The following is a 16,972-nucleotide window of genomic DNA, read 5'->3' as shown; positions in this document are numbered from 1 at the left end:
ATCCATGGGATTCTCCAGGCAAGAGTACTGGAGTGGGTTGCCATTCCCTTCTCCAGGGGATCTTCCTGACCCAGGCATTGAACCCGTGTCTCCTGTAGTGCAGGTGGATTCTTTACCACTGAGCCACCTGGGAAGTCATAAAGAACTAAAATGCACATTTAAATTATTTAAATATAGCAGCTCTCAGCATAATGAGTATACTGTTTATAGAATTTAATAAGTGCAATAGCCTCCAACCGTCCTTCCTTCAAATTCCTGCCTGAGAGTTGTGGTAACACACTTGAGGTTTAGAGGCTTATTGGAATATAAATTACAAAGCAATCACTCTTTCAAATGGAATTTGAAGGAAATAATAGAGTGATAGCAGGGGCTGCAAATGAAATTGTGGTGGTCTAGGGCAAAAGTGCCAACATTCCCATCCATTTTGCTATTTTATACTCCAGATGCTGTTCCCATTGTTACTGTGACCAGGAGAAATTCTGGTTCTTGGACTGAGAATCACGTAAAAACTACGTGCTGTTTCTGGACAGAATGGAAAATGCAGAATCACAGTGGAACTACTCCAACTTAATATCTGTAGGTTAGATTTACAGCAGTGAAATTAACTTATTCCTTCTCTAATTTCCTCCCTAGTATTCGCTGGAAATTTGAGTTTGTCAAACACACACACACCCAACATTTCCCGCACACTTAAAACTAAGATTTCAGATGATAGAAAACATTTAAGATGATAACATATATTTGATTCTTACTTATTTCAGTGGATATAAAACATTTCAAGTAAATTAAAATAACTATCTGTTTCAGTAAAAAATTCAGAAATTTTTTAAATCTCAATCCTGATCTTACAGCAATTAAAAAAAATTATTTCCATGAATTGCAGCTCTAAGTGTGAAAAGTAAACAATATGGCTTTAAGACAAAAAAACAGAACTTCTTTCTGACCTGGAAGTAGGCAGGCTTCATAAATAATGCAAAACACACACACACACACACACACAGAAAACCCATTAATGATGAAAGAAAAATGATAGATATATTATGTCAAAATTAAGATCTGTTCATCAGGAGACAGTATTAAGAGAATGAAAAAAAAAATAATGAGGGAAAATTTTTCACTATATATACATCTAGTAATGGTTTTTATATCCAAAATATATGAAGAACTCCTAAAAATCAGTAAGAAAAAGACAATCCTCGGTCTGTCACGAGAATAGTCAAGATGAGACAGATGGGAAACATCAAGTGTTAGATGTGCAACAAGTGAGATTCTCAAAAACTGTAGGAGGGTTAAAGTTGGTACAGTTTGGAAAACTATTTGGTAGTATTAATCAGCTGTGATACAGCAATTCTACCAAATATACACCAAATGGAAATGTGCACACTTGTTCTCCAAAACACAAGCGCTAGAACATTTATAGCAGCATCATGTGTAATAGCTCCAAACTGGAAACCATCCAAACGCACATCAATAGCAGAAGAGATAACAAACTGTAGTTCAGTTCGCCTTTGAACAACATGGTTAGTCGTGCCAACTCTTCATACAGCCAAAAATTCACATGTAACTTAGAGTCAGCTCTGCATATCCCTGGTTCATCGTCAGAGGATTCAACCAACCTAGGATAGTGAAGTAGTGTAATATTTACTGCTGACAAAACTCCTGCACAGTTCAGACTCAAGTTGTTCAAGGGTCAACTGTACATCAACAGAACAGAATGCCACAGAACAATAAGAACAGCTACGCACAGCAATAATGGACGTGTCTCAGGAGCATAGTTCTGAGTGAGGCAAACTGGACACAAAATAGTGCAGACTGTGTGAGTATGTTGTGTGTGTGTGTTAGTCACTCAGTTGTGTCTGACTCTTTGCAACCCCATAGGTTGTAGCCCACCAGGCTCCTCTGTCCATGGAATTCTCCAGGCAACAATATTGGAGTGGGGTTGCCATTCCCTTTTCCAGGGGATCTTCCTGACCCAGGGATGGAACCGGGTCTCCCGCATTAGAGGCAGATTCTTTACCATCTGAGTCACAGGGAAGCCTGTGACTATATTCTGAGGAAGGAAACAAAGCTCTGCTGTTAGAAACCAGGAACCTTGCGGGTGTGTGGTGGTGTGACCTGAAGGGTATGTGAGGTATCTCCTGCAAAGCTGGCGATGTTTTGTTTCTCAATGTGGCTTCTGGATAAACAGGTGTGTTAAGTTACCAACCTCTATAAGTACACATACATATTTCTGTGTATATACTATCCTTTAATAAACAGTTAAAAGGCAATTACTTTGCATGCGGGCTTAGCGTGCCTATTTGGTTTGACTCTCTTTTCGTGAACATGTCCTTGGCTTTGTGATGCTGGATTTACTGTGGATTGCTGGATATCAGTGGCAGCCCCAGGGGTAAACCTTGAGTTTGCAGTGGATTCATAGAGATGGCTGGTAATCCGGGTTCTTATCAAATGCAGATTGTGTTTGCAAGCATTCCTCTACCTCCTAAGGTCACATTTCAAGGTGTCCACTAATGGGTATCTTTTTTCTGAAGCTGATCAACTGTCTGCAGCCCAAACTCACTGTTCTTTGCTCTGTGCTTCCATTGTTCTTCGTTTGTACTTGTGTTACAGCACTTACTCTGTTACTTATGAAGTTGTACTTAGTTGTTTGTGTCTCTAAGCTTGTCCACTGGATTGTTAGCCTCCCTGAGAAGTGCCTTTTCTGAGTCACACAGCACAGTGACCAGATACGAAATAAACGCTAGATTGTCTTCAGGACTCCAGATCTGCAGTCTTCTGAAGCCACGTATTGCTTCAGTAAACCTTGCTGGCTCAACCTTTAGCCACACCTAAATCCCTTCTCAGGTTCCCCAGGTGGCTCGGTGGCAAAGAATCCCCCTGCCAATTCAGGAGACACAGGTTTGACCCCTGGGTTGAGAAGATCCCTGCAGAAGGAAATGGCAACCCTCCCCAGGATTCTTGCCTGGGAAATCTCTCGGACAGACGGGCCTATGCTTTTTCATGGGGTCGCAAAAGCACTGGACATGACTAGTGATTAAACAACAACAACAAACCCCCTCTCAGCACTCGCACTGCTATCAGCTTGTTCTAGGCCAGCATCATCTCCTGCCTGGGCAGTACCAGTAGCTTCCTCGTTTCCTTCCTTCTACTTTTGTCCTTGTTGAGTCTATTAGTTTAGTGGTCAGAGTGACTCTTAGAATTAAAGTCAACGAACATCACTCCTCTAAAAATCCTCCATTGGTTTTCTATCCTAGAGTAAAAACCAAAGTCCTTTCAACAGTCTATCAGGTCCTTCTTTCTGTCACCTCTCTGACCTTTTTTTCTATATCCTTTCCTTTGCCACTCTCATTCACATACAGCCTCCTTGGTGCTTCTTAAGAAAGAACCTTGGGGACCTGCCTGGTGGTCCAATGGCTAAGACTCTGTGCTCCCAATGCAGGGGGCCCAGGTTCGATCCCTAGTCAGGGAAATAGATTCCACATGCTGCAAGTAAGACCTAGCCCAGCCAAATATATATATATATATATATATATATATATATATATATATTTTTTTTTTTTTTTTTTAAGAAAGATCTTTGGGGGAAAAAGGGACCCGAAGCTTGCTCTCACTTATAGGACTTTGCACTTACTATTTTCTCTGCTTAGAAAGCCCTTTCTCCCAAGAACCATAAGGCTGCTACTCTTCCCTTCATGTTTTGACTTAAATGGCACCTTCTCAGAGGGCCCTTCTCTGACCACCTTGTTTCAAATGACACTCACACTCTCCTTATTCCCACGAGCTCTGTATTCTTTCTTTTCTGTTTTATACCCACCCCCACAGTACCTATTATTAATACCTACCAACATAATAATATATACATAATATATAATTCACTTATTCTCTGTGATTTGCCTCTCACCAGTAGAATGTAAGCTCCGTGACAGCAGACATTCTGTTACAGTCATTGATGTGTCCCCAGAGCCTAAGGGCACCCGGCACATAATAGGTGCTCAATAAATATTTGTTGAATGAGAGAGAGTCTCTTTAACCTCTCTGTTTTTCTCACTAAAATAAACACAAATCGCTTTCAGGCAGGGATCATGTCGAATTCATCTTTCAGAGTTAAATATGGTCTCTGGCAAAGGGTAAGTGGCCATTAATATTGACGTGAACTGCTGAAGAGAAACACACTCTATGATTCTCTGAATACTGCATTCCAAGATGGACATTCCAAGAAGGGCTGGATACATGATACAGAGGAGAAACAGAGAAGGCCTCAGTTAACCAACAAACACATAGATATTAAATGTTATATTACATGAAAATGTAGATAGAATTTGGGAAGTAAATAGAGGCTAGGGAGATTCTGGATTCTTACTACCATGAGAGTAGGGAGTGAGGATATTAATCATAATTACCTGGGAATATTTGAGGGGTTCAACACTGCTACCTCTTTGGGAGAGCCTCTCGCATTTATGGAATATTGATTACGTGCCAGACTTCTGGATGAGATTTCCAGTGGCTGCCCACTGGTGTTTTCTTGGCCCTCACCCCTTGAGCTCCAGCCTGAATAACTGTATTTCTCTATGTGGTGACACTTTCTTATAGAAGAAGTAAAATCATACTAAAAGTTAATATTTTTCTCTTGCTCCCTTTCCTCCTCCTCCTTCTCCTTAATGGAAAAGTATTCGTAAAAACAAAATAGTTGCTTTGGGAGTTTAAGTTGCTATACAGAATCCAGGATAATTATTTTAAGCAGGTCCATACAATAGAGGCAGCTTTAAATGACTAAACCAGCTTTTAAAGCAGCTCCATTGGCAGTAAAATTTTTACTTAAGGGAAAGTAATGATAAACATGAAATTTAGACTAGTAGTTACTACTGGGAGGAGGGAGGAACTTTCCAAGGCATTGGAGACAGCTTCTTAAGCTAGATGGTGAGTACATGTTATTACTTTTCAATATATTTCTATGAGACACATATTTTTATGAAATATTAAAAAACTAATTGCTCCTCTGGACCAAGACTTTTCTCAAACAACCATTTAAAGACCCTTAATGTATATTAGAACTAAAGTAAGTCACTTTAATAGCATTAAAATTTTCCACGGTAAAATAAATAAGCATTTCAGCCCTCCCTGTGGAAAGCTTTTATGTAAGAGTCTTTCAACAACAGAATCTAAAATAGCCTCTTCCTGTGAAGGTTGTATACAGATTCCTTTTGTTTGTTTGTTTATAAGTCATTTGTTTTAAACTCTAAATAATCTTCTCTTAGTGCCAATATTTGGAATTCCAGCAAAGAGGAAAAGCCTATTTATTTATTTATTTATTTGAACAACAGAAATTTATTTTCTCACCATTCTGGAACCTGGAAGTTCAAGATCCAGGTTGGTTTCCAGTGAGACCTCTCTGCTTGACTTGTAAGTGACGTCTTCTTGCTGTGTCCTCCCGTGACCTTTTCTCTGTGCGCAAGCAAGCTTGGTGTCTCCTCCTCATTACAAGGACAACAGTCCATTAGACGAGCCCCCTCACCACCACCACCTTATGATCTTTCAACTTTAATTGCCTCTTCAAGGCCCCATCTCCAAAAACAGAGAGGGAACACAATTCAGTGCATAGCACTCTTCAAACTGACTAAATCAATTGGGGTGTTACTTTTCATGACATAAGAGGAAATGAACAAGAGAAGGGACTGTCAAGGTTCGCTGATGCAGGTCAACTCTGACATTAGGAACCCAGACCTTCTCTGAACACTGTATCCCTGTCCCATTCCACCATGTGAGCTCATCCGCAGCGTGGCTTCCCTCACTGAGCGGGTTGCCTGCGGAAAGTGGGCGCTGGGCTTCTTTAACTCAAGTAAGCTGGAGGAGGAAAATGGGCTTTCCTTTCCCAGAAGCCCTCAGAAAGCCCCTCCTAGCATCTCATTGGCCCAGATTGGCATGGACCCGCCCATCCTCAAGTCAAACCCTGGTAAGAGAAATAGACTCACAGTGGTTGGATAAACCACGAAGTGTGGGGTCCACTACAGTGCTCGCTGTGTTTCTTGTCTTTAAGGAGTATGTATTCTAAAGATGAAAAAACAAAGATACCTTTGAAAAGGGGATGCTGGGAGGGTAGGTTTTTCTTTTTTCTTTTTCCCCTGGAAAAGCCTATTTAATAACTCAAAGAACTCTAGTGATGATACACAGGCCCTAACCACTAAATGTAACTATCACTAAATAAAAAGGCCTTCACATCCAAATTAGGAACACAAGTAGCATGGAGACAAAAGAAGGAACTCCTGGAGTTTGCTTCTGCATAAGCTCCACACTTTAGCAGAGCAGGAGAGAAGCATCTGGCCTGGGATAGGTGTGTTAGGAGAGTTTGGAGCAACAGAAATATGATATAGCCACTTTTGTTATTTAAAAATTGCTAGTAGCCACTTTAAAAAAGGAAACACGTGAAATTAATCTTAATACTGCTGCTGCTGCACTACATACAGTTTATTTTACCCAGTATATCCAAAGCATCATTTCAACAAGTGATCAATATAGAGATTATCAATGAGATTGTTTACATTCTTTTTCTCACAATAAGTCTTAAATCTGGTGTGTATTACTTCAAAGAGTGGGTCCATTTGTGGAACCTACTGCTTTGCAACTGTAGATGATATAGCCATCTTTTACAAAAAGATGACATTAATAATACAAAATTATATATGACAGTGAATGTTAATTTAGAATGAAAAAGGCATCACAAGGAATTACTGGAGATTTGAAGATTCAGGGCCACCCCCACCTCACCCTTTTGACATCTCTCTTGGCAACTCACCAGAAATACTTACATAGAAGTGTTTCTTGACTCCAACCTGGCTTCCCCTCCCCAGCTTGAACAGGACAACTCCCGGCACTCACAGGGGCCCCACCTATGTCAGGGTCTCTGAAGTGTTTAAGTTTTGTTAGTGTTACAGGTGAAGCCTTGATCCCTAGCACCTAAAAATGTTGGAGATAAGGTCTTTATAGGGGTGACCGAGTTAAAACGAGGCCATCAGGCGTGGGCCCTAATCCAATATGACTGGTGTCCTTAGAAGAAGAGGAAGAGACACAGAGAGGACAGGCCAGAGCAAAGTAATACGATCACCTTCTCAGTAAACTTCCTCTGCTTATGGACTCTGCTCTTTCCTGCCTTATCCCCTTGCTCACCAGCAACTTCCTCCTCTCGGTCTGTTCTGATCCAACCTAGTCTGAGCTTTCTCTCTTCAAGTCTTCCGAATGGAGAGACCTCCTGGGCTCAGAGTGCATTTACACTTACTGACTTTCATCATTTAACTAAGGAATTCGAGCTTCCATGGGACCACTCCCACGTTAGTCCCATGTAGTGTTACTTTGACTTTTCAACATATCTTTCCTCCCTTATGAGGAGGGACAAGACTTCAAGACTATCAGGGACAATGTCATGTCAAATAGGAATATCACAAATATTTCTTTCTGGGGGGATGTGTTTGTGGGATCTCAGTTCATTGTCCAGGGATTGAACCCAGGCCACGGCAATGAAAGCACCAAATCCTAACCATCACCAGAGAGCTTCCTCAAACATTTCTTCAGCTATCTTTTTTAAATTAGGAGGGAGGAGGCCCATCCAATGCTGTGGATGATAAAACAAATACAAGGGGGGGCGGGGACTCTTTAAAAATGTTATTTTCAAAATTAAAAGAGAACAGAATTCACCATACTTGCTGATAGTTGAGTGTTACATCTGCATCACGGCAGTTATGGCTGAAATCCCCTAATCTCTCCCACTGCTTCCTACTAATGCAGTGGGTCAGAGGCATTTTTTTTTTTTTCTGCTGCAGCAACCCAATCCTGGAGGTTGCCTTCTGTTTTTCCACTGCTTACAACAGTAACGGAAGTTCACAAGAATATCTTCCAAAAAACTTTGGCCAGAACCAAAGGAAATGAGTACATTCAAGGGTGAAAGGATGATTCAAACCCTTTCAGTGCTTAATTCTTGGTTTGGTATTCCTTCTGAAATTGCTGAAAAGAATGCCAACAAGTTGTAATTACCATGGTGCTCCCTGGGAGATGGAAATCTGCCAGGAGTCATTGGATTTCAACCAGAAATTCATTTTAAATAAGTCTTCGAAGGAAATGAGTATCTTTTGGGGTTATTTATAGGGAATATCTGTGGTCCTTTCCCAAGTTCACAAGCATGCTTGATACAGAGTTTCATAGAACTATGCTTATCTGCACTTTTTTGGGTGCAGGCTTGAATGGGTGCTAAATATAGTAATTCATTAAAAGGCTGATAAAAGAGAGTGGCAAGTATGTGGTCCCAGAATAAGTGTACCTCCAAATCTGCATTTGCTCCTCACAGAGAAATGTACGCTTATTCTCCTAGTAAGAAAATATATCTGGGTTCAAAATATTTATCAAATGTCATATTTTTCCAGTAAATCAAGGTCCTCTAGGGGAGACATCCATCACCATCCTCAGGAAAGTGAGAGGCCTGCTTTTGCAATCAGAACGGCTTTCCAAGGCTCTCGTGCCAACCGCCTTGTGGAATGATTCAACCTCAGCTTCGGAAACTTCCCTGGGAGCTGAGTGGGCGGCCATGAATCATCTCTCACCCTTTACACATGTCATTACCGATCACCTTGGAATATTATGTGAAAATAACACTTCGCATTTTTGTAAAGAATGCTTTTCCTAAAGGGTGAAACTTATCTCAGTAACTTTTATGTTGAAATGACAGTATTTTATATATGTTATGCTAAATAAAATATATTATTAAAGTTAAAACAAAACAAAAAGAATGCTTTCCCTGATGATGTTAGACAGTCCCAGAGTAAAAGCAGGCCCTGGTGTGTGGTGTACCCTGAACTGAATACATTCCAAAAATGTGTGCAAATGCTTCTCTGATTCTGAGTCAAATACCTGATCTGGAGGGCTGTCTGTCACAGTCAAAGCCTGATGGTCTGGCAAAAGCACAAGGACTTCATTTTGGGAATTAAAAAAAAAACAACAACTGATTTTAGCCCTTTTATAGTCAATTTGAAGGAGCAATGTGATCTTCAATTATCCCAAGAAAACCTCTCTTTAAAAAAAAATCCTATGGATACACTGAGAAAAATATTGAGAGTAGTTTTCTAGCTATTTCTCATTTATTTGGCCACAGCTGATGCCATAGTGTCCTACCATGTGGGAAGGAATGGCAGGAGCCTTGAAACCTTTGGGAGCTAATGCCACTTTACACTGCCAGTTTGCTGTGCACTTTTCAAGTTGCCTAGACTCCCCGGGATACATGTTGAAGTTGACTGATAGAGTTTGTAGCATTCGGCGATGGCAGTCATTCTGTTGCAAGACCAAAAGCAGATGAATCATCTCATCAAAATGTTCTTACAAACAGTGACAGCTGCAATGGCATTTCTGACCCTTCACATATAAATAAAGAGCTCCCGTCAATGGAGAGCCATCAGGCTAAAGGGATTGTGAATGCGGCTTGTTGAAACCAAGTCAACTTACGATAACTACTGAAACCATGTCCCATGAAGAACAGTTGATTGAAAGGAGGTTACCTAATTTGTAGAAAAGACGATTCAGAGAAAATCTAGTAGTTTCTCTGTGTGACTGAAGGACTTCTATGAAGGAGAATTAAATATGTTTTTGCTTGTGTGATATCAAAGAATATGGCCACAGCAGAAGCACGTGGAAACAGATTCCGGACCAACTCAGGGGTCTCCTTAAAGATGCCCCAATACCAAATAACATGCCCTTCCCTGGAGGTGTCCAAGTGGACATTTGATGGTCACGGGGCAGAAGCACTCCTCTTTTCCTAGATTTCAAGAACATCTAAAAATAAGCAAGGGGATCATTACAGAAATTTAGGCTGCAGCTTTTTATTTTGCCACTTAAGGATATTTTGCTATTTTTTTCTACAACCATTTAACAGAACAAAGGATAAAGCTAAGAAGAATAGGAAGGAAATACTGTAAGAATAAAGGATAGTTCTTGAGCAGCACTAAATAAATTCAGCTCTATGAAAGATGTACCATCTATGTAACTTGAAACACACAACAACCAACACTGTACATTCTACATTCACACATACACACAAATGTGGATGTAAGAAGAAATTAGAAATGTGCATATATTAGAGTGGATGGAAAGACAGACTAGGATAGTGTGCATGCATGTGTTTATGCTAAGTCGCTTCAGTTGGGTCCAGCTCTGTGCAACCCTATGGACTGTAGCCTGCCAAGGCTCCTCTGTCCATGGGATTCCACTGGGACTAGACGGGACATCTAGTTTAAAAACGACAACAATTTGATCTACACTATTTTACTTCTTTATATAAAAAATGACAACACAAATATGATAAAATGTCCACACTTTTCAATTCTGGATGCAGGAAGCAAGAATGTCTGTTATCTTTTTATTTTGTGTTTTTCTCTGTTAAAATAATCACCCTCTCCTACCAAACAAAACAGAACAAAACATCAAGCTTCACTACATTGTCTGTATTTTTCTCATTTCAAAACGCACCAACATAAATTAAACTGTCTATTACTACTGATCCACAGGCCACTATCTGGGAGATAGGAGTCTTCTTTTATCCATTGTATCTCACAGCCCACTGTGGGGCAGGCACTGTGCTTGTGCTTTCTTCTATCCTGTGATTCTGTGGTTCTATGATTCTTCATTTTCAGTAGATACTCCTTGTACAGTTGCTTTCTGATCTTACATTTCCTCTGAAACCAGGAAAAAACTGCAATTATGTCAACATAGTTTGTTAATAGAAGCTATCGTATGCTGATTAGACTCTCTAATTGGTAGCTATTTAAGCCCTTGATTTATTTTAAAAAGAGGGAGTGAGACTGAAGAAAAAAGGTTTTTTTTTAAAAAATGAAGGAATCTCCAGGAAGCTAGTGGTTTAGTTGCTCAGTCATGTCTGACTCTTTGCAATCCCCTGGACTGTGGCCTGCCAGAGTCCTCTGTCCAGCATATTCTCTAGGCGAGACTACTGGAGTGGGTTGCCATGCCCTCCTCCAGGGGGTCTTCCCAACCCAGGGATCGAACCTGTGTCTCTTATGTCTCCTGCATTGGCAGGTGGGTTCTTTACCACTAGCACCAGCTGGGAAGCCCATAAAAATAATAATGATTACCAAATATATAACATGTAATATCAATTACATAAAATAATATAATAATTATGTTACATTAATAAATTTTAGAAAGTGTTGGCAAGGGGAAAAAGCAAAAAAAATGTTCACTCCTCAAATTAATGCTAGTAATTCTTGATTTCATGGTGATGGTGTTTGTTTTGAACTGGGACTGTTTACAAAGGCAGCATAGAGATGGTGGACTTGGTTTTAGATGTTTAACAACTTAGATAAAGCTGCAACTCCTTGGTATGACATTGAGATCATGAAGTTCAATAAACATATACAACTAATAGCAATTTACATTTTATTATGAAGTTTCACTGTAAACTCATCCCTAACCACCGATGTCCAGACATGACTTCTTTTCATGCCACTAAACTCACTGACTAGTAAACGTCTCTTTGTTCCTTAGAATACCACTGAAACATAACTTGCCCTGGGAAGCTCTTTCTACTCTGCTAGAAAGCACTTGCTGTTCCCTTTGTGTTCTCACTGTTTTTTTTTTTTTTAATACACTTTTATTAAATAGTTCCTATTTATTTTTAAGTATTCTTTTCATACTAAAATAGTTCTTATTTTATGTTAAAATTATATTTTATGTAAGTCTTCCACACAGGACCGTGAGGAGAGGATGTCGTTTCTATGGCTTTATGAATGATGACATAGAGATAAGCGAAATGGGTAAAAGCACAGACCAGGTGAGTTGAAGACCCTGAGCCCGAAACTAGGTCTTCTGTCTCTAGCTCATGTTCTTTCTACTCCGCAGCACCACTCTTTCTTTATAGCATGACAGGATGCTCAATTTCACTAAATACTACAAGCATCATCATTGTTCTTTAAAATGATAGTAATGAAATAATTTAAGTAACAATGACTCTTAACAGTCTACATTTACTGTCTGTTTATAATATGCTCACAATGTTCTAAGAGATTTAGATGTATTAATTCATTTAATCCTCATAATGATCCTATAAGTACTACTATTATCTTTACTGTACAGGTAAGGAAATTGAGATGCTGAAAGATGAGATAACTTGCTTGAAGTCACCCAGCTAGAGACGCAGAATAGAAACCCACACCCAGGTGGTCTGGATCTGCCATCTATATTCTTAATGGAAGTAGACTTAACTACTGGTCTTTTCTCTCCTCAATGGAACTTGGACCATGAGCAAAGTCTAGAAGGTGAGTTTCCATTTTGATACTACACACACTATGGAACCAAGATTTGTCTTTCGTTTTACATGTATAGCCTCAACTCTAATTACACAGCACAAAGAGAGTTGGGGTTGATTCAGATGATTGAGTACATTGAATTTCATATGGACAGTTATTATGAAACAAGTAGACTTTTTATCTTTGGAATTTCCCCCTCCTCCTCTACAGATAATAAAGGAAACTGGGGAATTGAGAGAGAAAAGGAAAAAAACAAACAAACGATTTCTGATTTGTTTGGGACTCCATTCAAGGTTGAAGGTATCATTCAGAGTTGTGTTTCAGAGTGTTCAAAACAACTGTTCTCTTTTGACGTAACTTTGAGATGAAAAAATAAAACTGTAAAATATGTTGTGACAAGCTGCTATGTGAAAGACATTTTACATGTAGAACAATAAAGAATAGAACACTTTCATTACAGTTTACACTGTAAACACTATCTGAGTATAAAACCTAAATAACAACAAACTAAAAGCATATGTAAGAAAAAATCTTCATAAATATTTTGTGCCCTTTAATAATAATCAATCAAAAATTCACTTTATTAAGAAAGTATATTTAAGAAGGCAATATTGAACAACTATCAGAATCATAAAATATAGCTGAGAATGTATCCAAGAAGAAAAACTTCTCATTTCTAACACATTAAAATATAATTCATGGTCACTATTTTTTTTAATTTTTATTTTTACTTTATTTTGCTTTACAATACTGTATTGGTTTTGCCATACATTGACATGAAGCAGCCACGGGTGTACATGAGTTCCCAATCCTGAATCCCCCTCCCACCTCCCACCCCATATCATCTCTCTGGATCATCCCCGTGCACCAGCCCCAAGCATCCTGTATCCTGTATCGAACATAGACTGGCGATTCGTTTCTTACCTGATAGTATACATGTTTCAATGCCATTCTCCCAAATCATCCCACCCTCTCCCTCTCCGAGTCTAAAAGTCCATTCTATACATCTGTGTCTCTTTTGCTGTCTCGCATAGAATGATCTTTCTAAATTCCATATATATGTGTTAGTATACTGTATTGGTGTTTTTCTTTCTGGCTTACTTCACTCTTGCTATTGCAGTTTACTAATTAAGAAGAAAAAACAATTCATGCCGCTGAGATTTTAGGAGTCACCAAAATGCCTGATATATATTCTGGACATTCTTATCTACACCTTAGCAATACTGAATATACATCTCTCATTGTTTCCTTAAAATATATCTTGAATACTATATATACAGTTTTATTTTTGGACATTTGGGCCAAATGACCTGGTTCTTTCTCTTTTAGACTTTCTTAAATTACTGTCTTTTTTCTGTCCCTACATTTTCCTAATTTGCCTGTTTGCTGCACTTTTCCGTCCTTTTCCTGTTTATTAATTAATTCATTTATTCATTCATGCTACATCTATTTCACTTCCTACACCATGGCTTCGTATCTACCAAAATTGAAACTGCTCCCTTTGAACATATTACATGTCCTCTCTTTGTCAAGCATGGCTTGAGCTTTTGGTCAGAGTCAGTCTCTCCTACAAAATGCACAGCGGGAAAGTAGGACCCACTCCGCGGTCTCTCCTGAACACCCGCTTCACTCTTCTATCCTGTCCTTCCCTAACCTGACATCATTTGGGCCTCATAGTGTTTAGGTGAAGTTTCTGTGTTTTCTGTTTCAGGTTGTAAGGTACTAGAGGGTACTCAGAATGAAGTGTCAATAGTGACCATGCTCACTTCTTTGAAAATTTTTATTGGGTGATTCTTTTTTTTTTTTAAACAATACCTGGGCTCTACTCAGCCAAGAAAATGAGTAGGGAGTTTCACTCAGAAACTAGAAACAAGGAAGATAAGTAAAGAGGTGATAAGAAGTGCCTAGTTTCCTTCCATTGGTTTTGGAATTATGCTGGGATGAGTATTTCTAACTTGGACAATTCCCAAAAGGGACATGAAGAATGAATTTTCTATGAAAAGGAAGAAAGAGAACAAACCCAAAGCTGTGTATAATCCCCTTTAAACAACGAGTCACCTATTTGCATGGCCTGGTAGAGTGAACTGGTGGTGTCCCATCTGTTTCTTTGGCTGGCTTTACTCTAAGAATATATTTCCTCTCCTTCTGTACTGAGTTGTAAACACAGGCACCCTCTTTTAAAGGCCAGTGTTCCTCAGGGTTATGGACAGAAGAGGAAATTCCTTTTAAAATAGCTTTGTGATAGAACTTCTGTCCTTTACACGAAATAAACCTTTTGGGAAACAAAACAGAATGGATGGGAAATAACATGATAAGAGAAGAGCTCTGTACTTTTGCATTAATTTCAAATCTAACCTCTTCACTAGGCGAGTTGTTAAAAGTTGGTGCTGACTCATTTCCCTCCCTCAGCTGTAACCCTGGCGGGAGACACCGTTACAAGTCTCGCACTTGGGAGACACCGTTACAAGTCTCGCACTTACTCGTAAGTGTTAGTGACTTCTTGGGTTTTTGATGTGCTTTGGGTCAACAGAGTCATTGCAGCACACCTATCATGGGAGTGACTTTGAAGAGATTCTTGAGGCTTGTAGGGGCAAAAACGCTCAGGAGGAAAAACTCCTGTTAAAAACATATTGCTGTAAACCTGAAATATTTCTGTCTTCATTCAGTCTAGCAAACTCCAAGGACAAATGGACCCATGGTTGTGCTAACATACAGGGTCTGTGTGGGCTGAGGGGTTGGAAAACAGAGGGCCTGTGGGCTCTGCTGAACTCTGACAGCAGTAAATTTTGTCACAAAGTTCACTTACTTTCAGATATTTGAAGGTCAAGGTAATGAGAACCCCTGGCACAGACTAAGCTTAAATACACTATTACCCTCAGACTTTAAAGATAGCTTTAGTACTCTCTTGATTATTGATATGGGCAAAGCTCAAACTCCAGATTAAAAAAAAAAAAACCTTTTACATAAAAATAAATAAATTACTGTAGATTTAGACAATTTCAGGGTAATATATGCATACACCTATATACTCACAGGTTTTAGAAGCAATAAAATATTTTATTAAGCTAAAGTCATGGCTATTTCATTTCATTATGAGTAGGATACTTTACAAATGAAATAAATCATCAGCAAATAAAATGCTGCACTTTAATGATCTTAAAACATAACATCTTTTTAAATGGTCACTAGATATTTTGCCGATTTTGCCAATTACTTGTCACACTTTGGTTGGAAATTCTGAACCATTCTATTCATTTATTAACTCAGCCAGAGAACTGTTTTAAAATTTATGAGAATGCTTGTGGTCAAATTCCTCCATTGCTTATGACTCAGTGGAGAGAATGCTTTTCAATTGGTTAGTGGTCCAAGCACCTGTCTTGTATTTTGGACGGTAACTGTAACTATGACACTAATTGGCTTGCTCCTTAGCACTTTCTCGATCATATTGCTTGAATTGGGCCAATCTTGTAATGGAGCATTTTGTGATCACATGCTAAAATGAAACTATTATAGCACAGATGGTATTACTGGGAGGTCACCCTAGGAAAAATGAGACGGCACTGCAAGTTTTACTTTTCTATAGGAAAACAGGGTTCATTTCAGCCTGCAACGTCATCTAATACACATCATTTGCACCTCCAAGGATACCTAATACATATTGTAAGGCAGGGCTCTGAAAGTGGGATCTCCCACCCCAATGAGTGCGCAACTAAGGCTGAGTGCTACAGCTAGAGGCCTGCATGCCTCAACAGAGACCCAGCACAGCAACTCCCCACCCACAAAAATACTCACCAATGGATAAACAGAGGTAACCTTAAGAGATTTAAAAGACATATTATGGCATTTGATAAGAAACCTGACTGAAAATAATGCTAACCAGGCAATATCCATAAAGAAGAACAAGCTAAAGCTGATATTTATTCTACTCCTAATGTAAACTCTTTATATGTTGACAAATCAGATTTGGCAAAATGTCTTCCGCCACCTGCCTCTGCCATGAAATTTTCAAAAAGACTATACTGCTATTCACATATTGATATTCATGATTTTTCAGAATGAAGCTTGACCTGGGGTAAAAGTACACCTTGAGGTGAAATAAAGTTATAATAATTAGTATGATGCTTCCACCCTATGCATCCAAAATATGCTCCTTTGATTGCTTCCATGATGATTAATTATGTGATAGTCAATCTAATGTTTAATTTTAAATGTTAAGAAGCCACAATGGAAAATTTTCACTTGATAGATTGACAATATACTAAAGACATACTAAGGAAACACTTGTAAAAATGCTTAAAATAATCCTTGAAAAATGATACAATGTCAAGTTAGATTACATTCCTTTGATAGTAAACACTTACAAAAAATTCATAGTAAATATTATTAAAATTTGAAGAAACAACTTTTATAACAAATTATGTAATGGAAAGGGCATGGTACGGTTAAATGAAAGCACAGATGTTTCTCATAGGTCTCAGCTTATATAGTATTTGCTAAATTTTATTTCAATGATGGAATATGAACGATTACCTTCTCACTTGTATTATGAGTCACTAAAGGAAAGAAAAACCAATGAGGTGATATTCTTATAATAAATGACTCTTTCAATAAAAATAATATTTTTCAAAAAAGCTGTTAATTTAACCGCAGAAAGTATTCTAGGCTAAGTTTATAGAGAC

The 16,972-nt window shown here is 38.7% G+C and overlaps 1 protein-coding gene across 1 annotated transcript in view; it reads right to left on the bottom strand.

The window, feature by feature from the left end:
* Positions 1 to 16,972, bottom strand: part of DLC1 (DLC1 Rho GTPase activating protein) — a 419,579-nt gene that overhangs the window by 98,290 nt on the left and 304,317 nt on the right. The gene's annotated exons all lie outside the window — the stretch shown is intronic.

This window comes from Budorcas taxicolor, chromosome 24 (assembly GCF_023091745.1).
Source record: "Budorcas taxicolor isolate Tak-1 chromosome 24, Takin1.1, whole genome shotgun sequence".
NCBI classification, from domain to species: domain Eukaryota; kingdom Metazoa; phylum Chordata; class Mammalia; order Artiodactyla; family Bovidae; genus Budorcas; species Budorcas taxicolor.
Note: the sequence above shows the minus strand (reverse complement) of the source record. Positions and strands in the feature narration are given on the sequence as shown.